Consider the following 16,732-nt stretch of genomic DNA (forward strand, 5'->3'; position numbering starts at 1 on the left):
TCGTGCTTATAATACCCATTGGAGCCCATGGCCGCCAGGAGTTGCCTGATATTTATGGCCGTGTTCCGTCCGGGGATAAACCCCGCTTGGTCCGCATGGACCAGGTTGGGCATATGTGAGAGGAGGCTCATCGCTAGAATTTTGCGCAGGATTTTGTAATCCATATTCAGCATGCATAAGGGCCTGTAGGCTGTGTAGTCGTGAGATTCCTTCCCAGGACAATAAGGGCTTCTCTAGGACTCTCTGGAAATTATTCCTGCTCCCAGGGCCTCCTGATACATAGTGACCAGTCTGGGGGCCATCTCCTCAATATAGGTTGCATAAGATTCTGCCGGTAGGCCATCTGTGCCCAGAGTTTTGTTCCTTGCCATGCCCTTGAAGGCTGCCCGCACCTCCTGCTGCGTTATGTCTGCACCTAGCTCCTCCGCCTCTTCAGGACCCAGTTCAACCATCAGCAGGTCTGCAAGGTATTCCCTTGTGTCTGCGTGGTCGCCCTCTCTCGACCTTCTATACAGTTGTGCATAGTAGCTGGTGAAGAATTTGTGGATCTTTGCCTGTGTAAAGTGTCTAACCCCCGCTTCGTCCTCTATCTCCACCAATGGCGAGCTCCTGCTCACTGGGTTTGCTGGACATGCTAGGAGCGTTCCTGACTTGTCTCGCTCAGCGTGGGTGCACTCTAGATACTTCTTGTAATCGAAGCAAACCATCTAAGCCTCTTGGTCTGCCTCGCCACTTCCTCCTTAGCCTCTACTAGTGCCTGCTGGAGCTCTGGGTGTCCGGGTCGCCTGCGTTCCAGCTCCCTAAGGGTTGCCTCCGTTCCTTCCACTTCTCCAGAGATGACACGCCAGACCCCCGTACCGCGTGTAATGCATTGGCTCTGCAGTACCACCTTGAAGGCATCCCATTCGGCATTCGGCGAGGAGGCTAGCCCCACGTTAGCCTCTAAGTAGCCAGCTATGTCCCCTCTGATCTCTTCACGGAAGACCTGGTCTTCCAGTGTGTCCGGGTAGAGCCTCCACATTGGTATCGCTGATATGGGCTGCATCCATCCCAGGGAAAGGACCAGTGGATTATAGTCCGATATTGTGCGCGCTAAGTATTCCGCAGCACGGACCTGACGCTGCGTGTCTGCTGAGCACAGGAAGGAATCTAGTCGCGCTTGAACCTCGTGGACCGCCGAGAAGTGGGAGTAGTCTCTATCTTGGGGATACAAAGTCTGTCGAGCGTCCAGCAGTCCCCACCCCTGTCTCCAGGCCGTAAATGCTAGTGAGGCGCACGTTGCTTGGGAATTACGCAATGGCGGGTGTGATCTATCTAGAAGTGTTTCGTCGACACTATTAAAGGCACCCCCCACTAATGTGGTGCCCATCAAGTATTGCGTCAGGCATTGACTCAGTCTTGCAAAGAATGCTGGTTGTTCTGCGTTGGGAGCATAGGCACTAATCATACTGACCTCCCGGCCTTCTAGCTGCCCCTTTATAGCTACATTTTGGCCCTCTGGGTCTACCAGCAAGTCTGTCAGTTGAAATGGTACCCCCACTTGGATCCATATTAGGCCCCCCGTGCATATGCTGAATAGGTAGTGTAAAAGAGGCCAGATTTGTAACAGGTTTGAAGTAAAATCTTTTGAAGGTAGAATCTGAAGACCAATCCGCTGCATTGAGAATGCCCCAGATAAGCTCCCAAGGAGAAAACTTTCGAAGCTAAGGCCCCCCTCATGAAGTGAGCTTCACACTGGGAGAGGTCGATCCCTGCTTCCTGCATGGCCCATTGGATCCATCTAGCAATGGTAGGGGAAGATACCGCTTTGTGAGGTTTAGTGAGAGCACTGAGTAATTGTCTTTTACCCTGAGAGTGTAAGTCTTTTGTCATACACTCATAAGCCTTCAATACTCTAACCACATATAGCTTTGGAACATTTGGAAATGCTTGGTATGACAGTTCTGGAATTACATTTGGTTTATCTGGAAATATGGAAAGTTACTCCATCCAGAGAGTATAACCTACCTGTTAAATTAAGAGCTCTCACATCCGAGATCCTCCGGCAGGAGAATAAGCACAACAGAGTAGCTAGTTTCACCGACATCTGTTTCCTAGAAGGATTATGTTACTTACCCAGTAAGCATCTGTTCTTGGCTTTTGGAAGGAATTTTGGGTTGGTGCGAAGAACTATTCTATCTTTATGAAGCTGAAAGAAGGGTCTTCTAAGGTTAATGCTTGTAGATCACCAACTCTCTTTAATGAAGTGATAGCAATGAGGAAGGCAACCTTCCATGAAAGAAATTGTAACGGGCAATTGTGTAATGGCTCAAAAGTTGGACCCATGAGTCTTGTAAGCACAATGTTCAGATTCCAAACTGGTGCAGGAGGTACACTGGGTGGTATTACTCGTTTAATGCCCTCCATAAAGGCTTTAATTACTGGAACCTTAACTAAAGATAAATGTTTTCTGTTTTGCAAATATGCAGCTACTGCCGCAAGGTGCAACCAAATGGATGTGCAGGCTAAAGCAGCGCGCTGTAGATGCAAAAAGTAACAAATAATATTTTGGATAGAGGGATCTAGCAGATCAATATTGCTGTTGTTACAATATACAACAAATCTTTTCCATTGGGATGCATAACATGCTCTGGAGGTAGACTTTCTTGCTTCCTTAAGAATAGTCATAAAATCTGGTGGCAAATTTAAGTATCCAAACTCTATGACTTCAGGAGCCAAAACGCTAGATTGAGCTCCCATGGTTCTGAGTGAGAAGTGTTGAACTGAGATGCAGCTTTTGATGTGGAACCACTGATAGCTCCAAGAGTGTGGTGAACCACTGTTGACAGGCCCATGTGGGAGCCACTAAAATCAGTGTGAGGGATGCCTCAGCCTCCAAACCAGAAATGGAAGGAAAGGGAGAGGCAGAAAAGTGTAGGTAAATATCCCTGACCAATTCATCCATAGGGCATTGCCTTTGGATAGAGGGTGTGAGAACCTGGAGGGGAAGTTTGGCAATTTTGAGTTGTCCACTGTGGCGAACAGATCTATTTGTGGAAATCCCCATTGTTGAAAGTATGGAAGGAGAACTTGGAGATGAGGTTCCCACTCGTGTATTTGTTGCCACATCCTGCTGAGGAGGTCGGCAATTTGATTGCTCACTCCTGGGAGGTGCTGTGCCAGAAGATAAATTCTGTGATGGATTGCCCAACGACAAATGGTCTGAGAGAGGCGAGACAGTTGGAGACAGTGAGTGTCCCCTGTTTTTGTACATAGTTATCCTATTGTCCGTGTAAGACAGCTTTCCCAATGAGGTGAGACTGAAACGCTTTCAGTACAAGATACACAGCTAGAAGCTCTCGATAGTTGATGTGAAGACTTTTGTGCTTGTTGTCCCATAGTCCCTGAATTGTCAAATTGTGGAGATGGGCACCCCAACCTGTGAGAAATGTGTCTGCTGTTAGCACATTTTGTGGAACAGGTTCGATGAAGGGCCGCCCTTTTGATAAGTTTTGTGCGTTACACCACTACAGAGAGCGATGGGTGCAGCTGTCTACCAACACTAGATCTGTTAATTGACCCTGAGACTGATTCCACTGACGTGCTAAGCATTCTTGTAGGGGACGCATGTGTAACCTTGCATGAGACACTATTGCAATGCATGATACCATAATTCCTAGCAGTTGCATGAAAGTCCTGACTGCCAAGCATTGGTTGGTCTGAAACTGTAGTAACATAGTTTGAATATTTCGAATTTGACTGCACTGGGAGAGGCCAGAGCTGTGCAGGTGTTTAGATTCGCTCCCAGATAGGACTGCATCTCATTGACCGTGAAACCCAATTGGTAGAGTAGGTCTAATGTAGTCTGAGTGTGTTGTAAACACTGTTGGTATGTGCTGGCTTTGCTGAGCCAGTCGTCTAGGTATGGGAAGACATGAATCTGTTGTCTTCTGAGATGTGCTGCCACTACTGCTAGACTATTTGTCAATTCTCTGGGAGCAGTAGTTACTCCGAAGTGCTTTGAACCAATAGTGTTTTCCTGCTATCACAAATCTGAGATACTCACGATGTGCTGGGTGAATTGGAATGTGAAAGTATGCGTCTTTTAAATCCAGTGTGGACATAAAATTGTCTTAATGTACAAGGGGAAGTACTTGTTGAAGTGTGACCATGTGGAAATGTTCTGACAGTATGTACAGATTTACCGACCTTAGATCCAAAATTGCTGTCAAGGAGCAGTCATTTTTGCGGATTACAAAGTACAGAGAGTAAACCCCTGAACCTTGGCACTGTAGCAGGACTGGTTCCATGGCTCCTTTTGCTAAAAGATCTGGTACCTCTTATTTGAAAAGCAGCAGGTGCTATGATGTGAGTTTGTGAATGAAAGGTGGAATATTGGGAGGATTGCTGGCGAGCTCCTGGCAATAAACATATTGGATAATGTCTAGCACCCATTTGTCTGATGTTATGGATTCCCAAATGGGGAGAAATTGATAAAGTCGTCCCCCGACAGGTGTTAAATGATCGGGGGCAAGTGTAGGCAAGGCATTGTTTATTGGGGGAAGGGGAGTTACACGTTGGCATGATCTTACCCCTACCTTTGAAATTGTTTCCTCTGTATCATCCTCTGTAGAAGTCTCTAGAGAAAGAGGGTTGCGTGTTGGACTTATATGAGGAAGCGTTCGGGTCTGAGGATGTAGTTTTGGACCCCCCCCCCTATAAAATGAGCAGCGAAAGGAGCCTCTGCTTGATGGAGATTGAAGCACTCCCATGGATTTTGCCACGTCTGTGTCTTTTTTTTATCTTTTCTAATGCCTCATAAACTTGAGGACTGAAAAGATGTTGCTTGTCAAAGAGGGTATTTAGAATAGATTGCTGGACTTCTGGTTTAAAACCTGAAATCCTGAACCAGGCATTTCGACGGAAAAGAATGCTGGTGTTGACTGCTCTCGCTGCAGGACAGCAGCATCTAAAGCACATCTACTAGAATAATTAGATATAAGTTTCCCTTCTTGGACTAGCTCTTGTGCCTTTTTTTTGTGCTCTTCTGGGAGGTATTGAAGTAGGCCTTCCATCTCGTCCTAGTGTGCCCTGTCATACCTAGGTAGTAGGCCCTGCGTGTTGGCAATACGCCAGTGGTTAGCAGCTTGAGCAGCTACTATTTTACCGGATGCATCAATTAATTTAGATTCTTTATCCGGGGGAGGTGCATCTCCAGAGGTCTGTGTGTTTGCTCTTTTACGACCATTAGAAACTACCAGTGAGTCTGAGGGAAGCTGTCCTTTAATAAAAACAGGATCAGATGGTGATGGTTTGTATTTCTTGTCAACCCCAAGTGTTAAAATACAGGCACGAACAGGGTCTTTAAAAATGTTATCTGCATGCCTCATCATGCCTTTTAACGAAGGGAGAGACTGACCAGTCTTATGTGAAGACCCTAGTGTCTCAAATAAAAAGTGGTCATCCAAAGCCTCTTTGTGCAGTGTAACTCCATGATAAGCTGCTGCTCTTGAAATCGGCTCTTGATTAGATACGTTATTATCTGGAGGAGATGGTTTTGCAAGGTATAATCTGGATCATTATCCATGGGTGGATCAATATTATAATCATCCCATGGATCTGTTGGTAAAGGAACATTGTCATTGTCATCATCTTTATCTCCTACATCAGGCTGTGTATGAGGAGACCCCTGTGGTGTTATGTGTAGTGGATGTGAGGCTGGCAGATTTTGTAATGGTGAAGATGGTGAAGGTGAAGGGGATGGTAAAGTAGGGTGGATAGGACTTGTAGCAATGTCCTTCTTTTTCTTAAGAGGAATCTTATACCCAGTGTACTCTGAACTAACTCCTTTTTGAAGGAGTTTTAGCTAAAATGTGTCCAGTATCTGGGTTGATGTATAGCTTTTTCTGTTTCTGGCCTAATCTGTAATTCATGACATCTAAGATCGGTTCCGAGGGATCTGGGAGATCTTGTTTGATTTCGGTTCCGAAGTTTTCGCTCCTGAACCGGACTTGTCCATTTAATCCTTCGAAGCTGAAGGTTTCGGGTCCGAAGCAGACCTGTGCTTCGAAGCGGTAGATTTCAGCTCCGACCCAGATTTGTCTTTTGGAGTGGAATGTTTCGGATCCGAAGACGATTTGCCTTGACTCGATCCTGAGTCGGAAGGCTTGACTATTTGTTTCGGTGCCGGGCCCGAGGGCGTCGGAAACATTGTCTTGGTGCCGACCAAGGCCCGAAGGCAGAGGTGGCACCAAAGCCTTATGTTTAGTGGAAGAGAGATTGTGTGATAAAGGGGCTTTAGTACTCACAGCACCCTGTCTTGCTGGAATGTCGTCAAACTCCAATTTGATTTCTAAGTCGGAATCTGATTCTGGGGAACAAAAAAGGCCCCCCTTTCTTCTTCCGCAGCTGTCGCTACTTCCTGTTCAGATTCTTCTCCGAAGACATCTGTAGTATGTTGAGCGCTTTGGTGCTGCATTTCACCGACAAGCCTCACAATGATCTTCCTTGTGCTCCGGTGAGAGGCACAAGTTGCAGACTTGGTGTAGATCGGTGCAAGGATACTTTGAGTGACACTGAGGACAGAATTGAAATGGAGTTCGTTCCATCAGCAGAAGGCTGGACTGACGTGGCTAGGCTCAAAGGCTGCCCACAATGTTTTCGACCAAAGACGGAAACTTTCGCGATCGAATCGATGCGCAGTGAGAGGGAAACGCGTACAATAACAATACTGTCGAGGGTACAGTGGATTGTGCACTGAGGGGAATACAAAGAACGGTTTCGAACCGGAGTGCAGCCATACACCTCCAAATCCAATGGCGGAAAGAAAACAATCTAACAATGGAGTCGATGCCCATGCGCACTATTACCGAAAGGAGGAGTCACCTTACCTTGTGACTGGGAAAGACTTCTTCGAAGAAAAACAACTTGCAAAGCATGTGGACCCAACACTAGATGGCAGGAGTATGCAAAGCATGTGTATCTAGAGCACACATTCCTCAAACAGGTATTTATTAGAGGGCCATGACTTAAACAAATGAAGAACCTTATTTACGTCCGACAACCATGAATAACAGGGTTCAGGAGGGAAGGACTGTCTAATGCCCTTGAGAAGTTTACAGACAAGAGGATGTTCCCCAACCGCGGGCCCATCTATCGGTACATGGCCAGCCAAGATGCCCGATCTAAAGGTGCTGATGGATCTATACACCACCCTCTGAGGCTAAGGGCGCCAAGAAGGTCACAATGGGGACAATTTCTGCCCCCATGGGATTGAGTTGCCGTTGATGACACCAACCCAGCCATCGTGACTAGGTGGAGCGATATCTCTTATTTGTGCTATCAACCCAGGCTCTGGCGAGTAATGCGGAGGCCTCCTGAGAAATTCCTGGGACCTTCCAAAGTTCGCTGTAATTCGCCATGCCATAAGACAGAGCGAACGCACCAGTACCAGATGATGACTTGAGATCTCCAAAACGGGGTAATCACCTCTAGGCCCGCCTGCTGTCGCTGAACCGGACTGGACAACCTCATGATCATCGTGAACCGGACTGGACAACCTCATGATCATCGCGAATGGTGGGAAGGCGTAGCCCCTCTTGTCCCTCCAATCCTGCAGAAATGCACATGTCGCTACCACATTGGGATCCGGGTGCCAACTGCAGTACCTCTCCAATTGATGGTTCAGTCAGTCAGTCAAAACCACTTTAATCGATTAATTAAAATCACAAAAGTACATCACAATACTACAAATAATTAATTAGACACAAAAACAATATAATAACAAAGTAATAAAAATTCATCCCAACAAATACATATATCACTAAGATCATAAGGTGAGTTGTAGATCAAATTTTTTCCGTGCCCGAGCTGCAGCAACTAAAAAGTTAGCGATATTAAAAATGATCCAAGGGCAATTTAATAATTGCAAGTACATCCAAGCAGGTTTTACTTGATAAAAGCCTCTCCTTGCAACAATGGTATGATGTACTTCTTTCTGCTTTCAACATAATGTTTACAGAAAAAGATAAAGTGCACAGTGTCTTTCAGTGAGCAACCATCACAGTTACACAAAGCAGCATCTACGGGTTTACTCCATCCTTGAAAGCTCCCTAAAACAAAATGAATCAAGTTAAAACGAAATCTGGTCAACAACCAACGATGATAGTGGTTCCTGACCAGCTTAAGGTAGGGCTCAATCTGGGGAGAGGTTATTAATAAAAAATGAGCCCTTACCGAGGTTTTTGTAAGCTCCTCTTCCTCCCGGTCTTGCGACCTTAAGTTTAAAAACTGAACTTTAACCCAGCCAATATCCCCCTTAGTAATTGTTTCTGGGTTCTCATAAATCTCAGGACGCCCTAGCTTATAAAACATTTTCTTGATATACAAGAGCCAAGGGATATCAGCCATTCTATCTAAACCAGTGCAATCTTTTAAGATCAATCTGTTAAGGGAAAGTTCAGGATTCAACCATGTTTTCAACCAGCCAAACTTGTATGATCAGAGACAAAACCCATCCCCAGTTCTTGGTCTATTGAAAAAGTTGGAGATGATTGGGGGATGGAGAGAATTGAACGAAAAAATTTGTTTTCTGCCAACTGGATCCCCTCCGCTTTTTTATAGCCCCAAATAGCAGCACCATAAACCGCTATAGCTAAACATTTCGCCCTGTAGATGGCAAGAACTGCGTCACATGGTTTACCACCCAAACGTCGGGCAAAACTTAATATAGCGGAAGATGATCTACCTACACTATTCTTTTTAGCTATAGGCTGAGGGACCCACAAGCATCTATCGTCAAATATAACCCCCAAGTAAGTAAATACCTTAACTCTAGTTATCTCCACTCCTTTACAAAAAACTTTTTTGACTTTATTTTTCTGGATACCCAAGGACATCACATGCGATTTAGAGCTATTCACCACAAGGTCCAATGAGCTCATGAAGTCCCCGAAGGAGTTCAATAGTCTCTGTAATCCCAGCGGGGTACGAGCTAGGAGGACAGCGTCATCCGCGTATAGAAGAGCAGGTAAGGTACTGTTCCCTATACGCGGAGTGTCCAAACTGGCCTTACCTAGAGTTAGATCTAGTCTATTAATATATAGGGTAAAGAGCAGGAGGGCCAGGATGCAACCTTGGCGTACCCCTCTACCCGATTTAAAGTGACGTGTGTATTTGCCCTCATGGGAGACCCTCACTGCAGCGTACAAGTCTTGGTGCAGTTCCGCTAAAAAATGCACCAGACAAGGGTCTATCCCCAGGTCCAACAGGATCATCCACAGCTTTGCTCTGTTCACCAGATCAAAAGCTGTGGATAAATCCATGAATGCCAGATAAAGGGATCCTTTAGTGGCTTTAGTATATTTATTAATTAACAGGTACAGGTTGAGGCACTGGTCCATGGTACCTCTGCCTGATCTAAAACCATATTGAATCTCTGATAGAATCCCCTTCTCCGTTACCCAATCTGAGATTTTGTTCAAGATCACTTTACCCAAATTTTTGACCGCTGAATCAATTAAAGAAATGGGCCGGTAACATCTCGGGTCACCCCTATCTCCCTTTTTAAAAACCGGTATAATGATTGATTTGGACCAAGACACCGGAAACCCATTCTCGACACTATCATTAAAAACATTAGTTAAAATAGTGCTCCAAAGCTCAATGTCCCCTTTATAGATATCCAATGGGACACCATCTGGTCCGGGGGCCTTATTGGAAGCAGAGTCTTTTATAGCCTACCCCACATCATTCTTATTAAATATCAACTGGTTAAGGGGAAAGAAGGTTTCAGGGACCTTAAAAGGATCAGGGATCAAATTACTTGCATAGATTCCTTCGAAGTGAATCAGCCACTCCCCTTCTGGGATGTTAATATCGAGTGGGGCATTATCATTCCCTGTTAAAAATGGGCTGTTCACTATACTCCAGAATTTTGCGCTATCCTTAAGAACCTCAACTGAGGTTAAGGTGTCCCAGGCCTCCTTCTTTAGTTCGTTTTTCCGGCACTGGATTATGGATTTATACTCTTTCCTAAGAGTAGCTATTAGGGCCTTATCACGGGTAACTTTTTTAAGGCAGTTAATAAGCTTTGATGGGCCCTAGAACAACTAGCATCAAACCACTTGATTCCCTGTGGACAACCCGGTTTGCTAGTGATGGTTAGGTCTAAGGAGACCTGCTTACAGATTAAATCAAAAGCAGCTATTATCTCACCACCCGATGTAAAGGGGTCCATACACTTCCTAAACTCAATACTTGTTTTCTCAATTAGGCTCTCCATAAAATCCTCCGGAACTACTTTAGCCCACTTTACTTTCCTACCTTGTTCTCTGGTAGCCAGGGTAATAGAGGGAACAGGGGCCAATGGGGCCTCCTTGGGGCAGAAATCCTTATCTAGTTCTAGGATCACAGGGTTGTGATCACTAAAAGGGGAACGAAAAACATTATATCTATGAACCCACCTTAAGAGCGCAGGGGATAGGAAGATGTAATCAATAATTGATTCACTATCCCTTGCTTCATACGTCGCTGCCCATTCACCCTTAGATAGAAAACATGGCTCAAAGAGATCTGCCGATGAGAGAAGCTCTTCAAGAGCCTCACCCTTGATCGAATGTTCAAAATGTGGGGGGACCGAGTGGGGGGGACCAAAAGGGTCAGCAATCTTACAGTTAAAATCACAGAGATGAATATTAAAATCACCCATATAAATAATTTGTACAAAAGTGGTTTGACGAGCATTATACAAATCTAAACATTTTGCTAAAAAACTAAGGTGCTCATTCTCAGGTACACAATCCCCTGTGTTATAGAAATTAATAAACAGTATTTTGGATTGGGACTCAGTAATGAATTCCACAATTAGGCAGTTTTGTGAGGCAGTGTCTATCTGAGATATCTTAGCCTTGAGTTTTATGGAAAAAAGGAACAACAACCCTCCCTTTGCTCTGCCTGCTACAGATGGTAAGGCAGGCTGGAAATAAGATTTAAATCAATCAATCCACAGGTTGTTGTCCCTAGCCCAGGTCTCCTGTAAAGCAATGATATCAAAACCTGCCACATACTTTAACCAGTTTACATCTTCTTGTTTAGAACGTAGCCCAGCTATGTTCCAGCTCATGAGCCTAATAAAAACTCCAGGATCCATAGTATTAACACATTCCTTTACAATACTACTGGTTTTGGGGGCTGTAGGGTCTAGTCAGTCATTTGAATCTAGCTGGGACAAGGGTGAAAACCTGTTAGATGTGGCAATAACATCTGTAGACCTGTCTCTCCAATTATTTCTGGGATTAACCGGAGATGAAACTTTAGGGAAGCACCAGGGCGCAGCCTCTTTAAAAAAAACTTAAAGGAACAGCCCTTATATTACCAACCTCCCCGTCCAAATCTGAGGCATCCCATAACATACTTGTTACAACGTAGGGGTTATTGAAGTTAACCACTACACAATCCCCTTTAATTTTTTTCTGGGTACCTCCGATCCATCCAACCCGCCTGGCTGTTAAAATATGGCGTGAGATGTTAGCATAACCTGAACAGTTCTGATCACACCATTTCCTGGTGACTGACAATAAAGCTTCGGTTGTTTCAACCTTACCGAGTGGTAATGGCGGTACGTTGACCAAAATAACCATCAATGGGTCAGCCTCAGGGGGAAGGTTAATACAGGGTTGAGTTAATATACTACATGGGTTATGACCACTATTGGGTTTATCCTGGGGCCTAGGTTGGTCTACAAGCCCAAACTGTCTATTCAGGTGCCCCTCCGAGTCTATTGCTTCTAAAGTTGTTAATTTGGTACTCAACTTAGGGGGCACAACTGGAGGCAAAATCCTAGGGGGGCCCCCCACTAAAGTACTTTTTGGACCTTCTATTGGTGGGTAAGCCAATGTAAGTGACGTACTGTTTTGCGGAGGGGTGCTGATCTTATTTATGGCTGAAAGGGTGGAATCAATCTGGGCGCATTTCTCTAGAAGGCTGGCAACACACAAATTCAAAGTGTCAACAATGTCTTTTGCCACACTGGTAAGAGTCTCTTCAAGCCGACTAGAAAAAATGTTCTCCACCAGATCCCGGATAGAGGAGTAAAAAGAATCCATAGTCACAGGGCTACCCTCTGGTAAGGTACATATAGATGTGGGACCCCGCTTATTTTGCTTTTTACGCACTCTCTTTGTGCCCTTTGAGTGAGGTTTTGATAGCCTTTTTTTAACAGGGGCCTGATGGAGCGAAGGTTGGGGAGTAGTCATAGATAGAGTGGTGGCCGGAGCTACACTGGCAACACAAAGATGTTCCAATGTCTGAGTTGGAGGACCTATGACAACAACCGGCTCCAATGGAACAGAGTTTTTCCCTTTAGGGTGCGAGGGGCCAGTAAGTTGGTCCTCAGCGGAATCAAGTCCAAGTTCCCTCTCAGCTTGTGCAATTTCTGAAGTTAATACCCCCACAGCTGAGGTTAAATATGAAATAATGGTACCCGACTTTCTGGGGACTTTAGCTTTGGCTCTCCCCTGATCCTGAGTAATAAGTAGATTCCGCTTACCCATTCCAGGACCTTGCTCTGTACGACAAAGAGAGTTGGCCCGGCCTGGCCTCCTCTGGCCCCTGACGGCCACAGACGGCCCGCCCTTTGCCCGGGCTTAGCCCGGCGCCGCCCGCGCGCATCCCGCGTTGCGGGAGGCGCGATCCACACATAAGGTTTTCCCGGTATCAGGGGGCGGGGCCTCAGGTGTTCGCTCAGCCCCTCAGGCTCCAGGTGCGATGATTGCTGGTGCTGGCTGCTGCTTGACTGGTCCCCCGTATGAAACGAAGCATCTCCCGCGAAGCGGGAGGCGCGAGCCACAGATAAGGTTTCCCTGGTATCAGGGGGCGGGGCCTCAGGTGTTCGCTCAGCCCCTCAGGCTCCAGGTGCGATGATTGCTGGTGCCGGCTGCTGCTTGACTGGTCCCCCGTATGAAACGAAGCGTCTCCCGCGAAGCGGGAGGCGCGAGCCACAGATAAGGTTTCCCCGGAATCAGGGGGCGGGGCCTCAGGTGTTCGCTCAGCCCCTCAGGCTCCAAGTGCGATGATTGCTGGCGCTGGCTGCTGCTTGACTGGTCCCCCGTATGAAACGAAGCGTCTCCCGCGAAGCGGGAGGCGCGAGCCACAGATAAGGTTTCCCCGGTATCAGTGGGCGGGGCCTCAGGTGTTTGCTCAGCCCCTCAGGCTCCAGGTGCGATGATTGCTGGCGCTGGCTGCTCCTTGACTGGTCCCCCATATGAAACGAAGCGTCTCCCGCGAAGCGGGAGGCGCGAGCCACAGATAAGGTTTCCCCGGTATCAGGGGGCGGGGCCTCAGGTGTTCGTTCAGCCCCTCAGGCTCCAGGTGCGATGATTGCTGGCGCTGGCTGCTGCTGGACTGGTCCCCCGTATGAAACGAAGCGTCTCCCGCGAAGCTGGAGGCGCGAGCCACAGATAAGGTTTCCCCGGTATCAGGGGGCGGGGCCTCAGGTGTTCGCTCAGCCCCTCAGGCTCCAGGTGCGATGATTGCTGGCGCTGGCTGCTGCTTGACTGGTCCCCCGTATGAAACGAAGCGTTTGATGGTTCACTCAAGAGGCAAAAAGGTTGATCATGAAAGCGCCCTTCCGGTCTTGAAGGTCCTGGAATACTTCTGGATGAAGTTTCCAAAGACTGACATCCTGCCAGTGACGGGCATGCCAATCAGCCACCTGACTGGACTGTCTCGAAAGGTGTTCTGCCAAGACAGATATCTGGTTGGTCAGGCAGCAGTTCCAAAAGGTGATAGCTAGATCCGAAAGTCTTCAATCAAGTTCCCCCTAGATGGTTAAAATACCAGACCACCGCTACGTTGTCCATCTTGAGAAGGACACAGCATTGGTTCCTGTCCTTGGTCCAACACTTCACCAAAAAGGAGCGTGCCATTAATCCCAGACAGTTTGAAGAGACTGTTTTTTTGCGAATGAATATGTTACTCCTGTGGAAATATGAAATAATGGTACCCGACTTTCTGGGGACTTTAGCTTTGGCTCTCCCCTGATCCTGAGTAATAAGTAGATTCCGCTTACCCATTCCAGGACCTTGCTCTGTACGACAAAGAGAGTTGGCCCGGCCTGGCCTCCTCTGGCCCCTGACGGCCACAGACGGCCCGCCCTTTGCCCGGGCTTAGCCCGGCGCCGCCCGCGCGCATCCCGCGTTGCGGGAGGCGCGATCCACACATAAGGTTTTCCCGGTATCAGGGGGCGGGGCCTCAGGTGTTCGCTCAGCCCCTCAGGCTCCAGGTGCGATGATTGCTGGTGCTGGCTGCTGTTTGACTGGTCCCCCGTATGAAACGAAGCATCTCCCGCGAAGCGGGAGGCGCGAGCCACAGATAAGGTTTCCCTGGTATCAGGGGGCGGGGCCTCAGGTGTTCGCTCAGCCCCTCAGGCTCCAGGTGCGATGATTGCTGGCGCCGGCTGCTGCTTGACTGGTCCCCCGTATGAAACGAAGCGTCTCCCGCGAAGCGGGAGGCGCGAGCCACAGATAAGGTTTCCCTGGGATCAGGGGGCGGGGCCTCAGGTGTTCGCTCAGCCCCTCAGGCTCCAAGTGCGATGATTGCTGGCGCTGGCTGCTGCTTGACTGGTCCCCCGTATGAAACGAAGCGTCTCCCGCGAAGCGGGAGGCGCGAGCCACAGATAAGGTTTCCCCGGTATCAGTGGGCGGGGCCTCAGGTGTTCGCTCAGCCCCTCAGGCTCCAGGTGCGATGATTGCTGGCGCTGGCTGCTGCTTGACTGGTCCCCCGTATGAAACGAAGCGTTTGATGGTTCACTCAAGAGGCAAAAAGGTTGATCATGAAAGGGCCCTTCCGGTCTTGAAGGTCCTGGAATACTTCTGGATGAAGTTTCCAAAGACTGACATCCTGCCAGTGACGGGCATGCCAATCAGCCACCTGACTGGACTGTCTCGAAAGGTGTTCTGCCAAGACAGATATCTGGTTGGTCAGGCAGCAGTTCCAAAAGGTGATAGCTAGATCCGAAAGTCTTCAATCAAGTTCCCCCTAGATGGTTAAAATACCAGACCACCGCTACGTTGTCCATCTTGAGAAGGACACAGCATTGGTTCCTGTCCTTGGTCCAACACTTCACCAAAAAGGAGCCTGCCATTAATCCCAGACAGTTTGAAGAGACTGTTTTTTTGCGAATGAATATGTTACTCCTGTGGAAAATTCCCCACAGCGTGATCCTCAACCCGAGCCACTGGCATTCAACTCCATCACAAGGTCGGGTTGGGAGGAAAAAATGGCCCACCATTCCATGCCTCCATATGGGAGGCCCACCATTATAGTTCCTCCCTCACCTCCTCTGAGAGGGGAATAGACTGGGATTAAGTGAGACCTTGCTGCAGGTGGGAGATCTTTAAGCATTGCAACGCCCGGTAGTGCAGAAGTCCTGGAAAAATGTCCTGTATGGACGATGAGAGGAGACCTACTATGCCGGCCAGATGACGCAGGAAGATCATAGGTCTTTCCAAAGTCCCTCTGAGCTTATGCTTTATCTTGATAGGTTTGCAAGAGGGAAGACTCAGAGTAGCTTGAGCGTTTCTCCTATGAACCCCAGAAATTGTAGGTTTTGGGAAGGAATTAGGGATGACTTCTCGTTGACCACAAAACCAAGGGATTACAACAGATCTATAGTCATATGCAAGAGCTGTGATAGTCGTCTCAGGCATTGATTCAGAATTAGAAAATAGCCGATGTAGACAGCCTTATGCCTCGAGCTCTCAAATGTTCTACCACAGGTTTTAGGTCCTTGGTAAAACACCACGGAGCGGAAGAAAGACCGAATGGAAGGGAGGTGAACTCTAATATCTGAGACCTCCATTGAAACTGTAGGAACCATCTGTGTAGAAGGAATATGGAGATCGTAAGATAGGCGTCCTTGAGGTCCAATAGGACCATCCATTAATTTGCCTGCAATAAATCCCTGAGAAGATGGATGCCTTCCATCTTGAAGAAGCGGTAAACCAGCCACTCATTGAATTACCTCAGTTTGATGATGGGGCATTGGCTTCCATCCCTCTTCTCCACCGGAAAAAGATTGTTAAGAAAATGTGGCAATGAAAGCCTGTTGGGACAATCGCGTCCTTCTCTAAGAGCTGGCCAATCTCAATGTCTACTAGTTCCGACTGGCCGGGAGAAAAGGACAGGGGTTTCGGATGGAGTGGTTGGCTTGGGGAGCCGTAAAACTCTATTTGGAAACCTCTGATCTTTTGAAGGACCCAAGCATCTGAGGTAAGAGCCACCCAATTGTGTAAGAAAATCACCAACCTGCCCCTAAGTTTGCCCCCTCTGAATTTTCATCTTGGGGAGGTATTGTAGCTGCCTGCGGCAAAAACACATGGCATAAATATTCTATTGATTGAAGTCTGGGCCTTATCCAGGGAGTCTAAAGTATTCACAAATTTGCCTAACTCCCGGTTGAATGGGTCTCCAAAGAGATTTCCCACTACTTTAGGCCCCGCCTATGATGTCGAGAACTCCCCCAGCTTTGGGTCAATTTTAATTAAGAGGGATCTACAATGTTTGCTAGATATCGCACAATTTGCACTTCCCCCAAAAATGATGCCACTTTGAGCCCACCTGGACAGAGCTTCGGGGGAGACCAAAGAGCTGGATGCTTTGGCATCTTCTGCCATGTGCAGGATCTTAGACAAGGGTGCTGCTACATCTAGTAGTTTGTTTTGGCACGAGCGCCAAGAGAGATCTATTCCCTTTT

The 16,732-nt window shown here is 47.5% G+C and overlaps 1 protein-coding gene across 1 annotated transcript in view; it reads right to left on the reverse strand.

Annotated features, from left to right (window-relative positions):
* Positions 1–16,732, reverse strand: part of LOC146776371 (blastomere cadherin-like) — a 562,924-nt gene that overhangs the window by 345,934 nt on the left and 200,258 nt on the right. The gene's annotated exons all lie outside the window — the stretch shown is intronic.

The sequence above is a fragment of the Triturus cristatus genome, chromosome 12 (genome assembly GCF_964204655.1).
Source record: "Triturus cristatus chromosome 12, aTriCri1.1, whole genome shotgun sequence".
NCBI classification, from domain to species: Eukaryota; Metazoa; Chordata; class Amphibia; order Caudata; family Salamandridae; genus Triturus; species Triturus cristatus.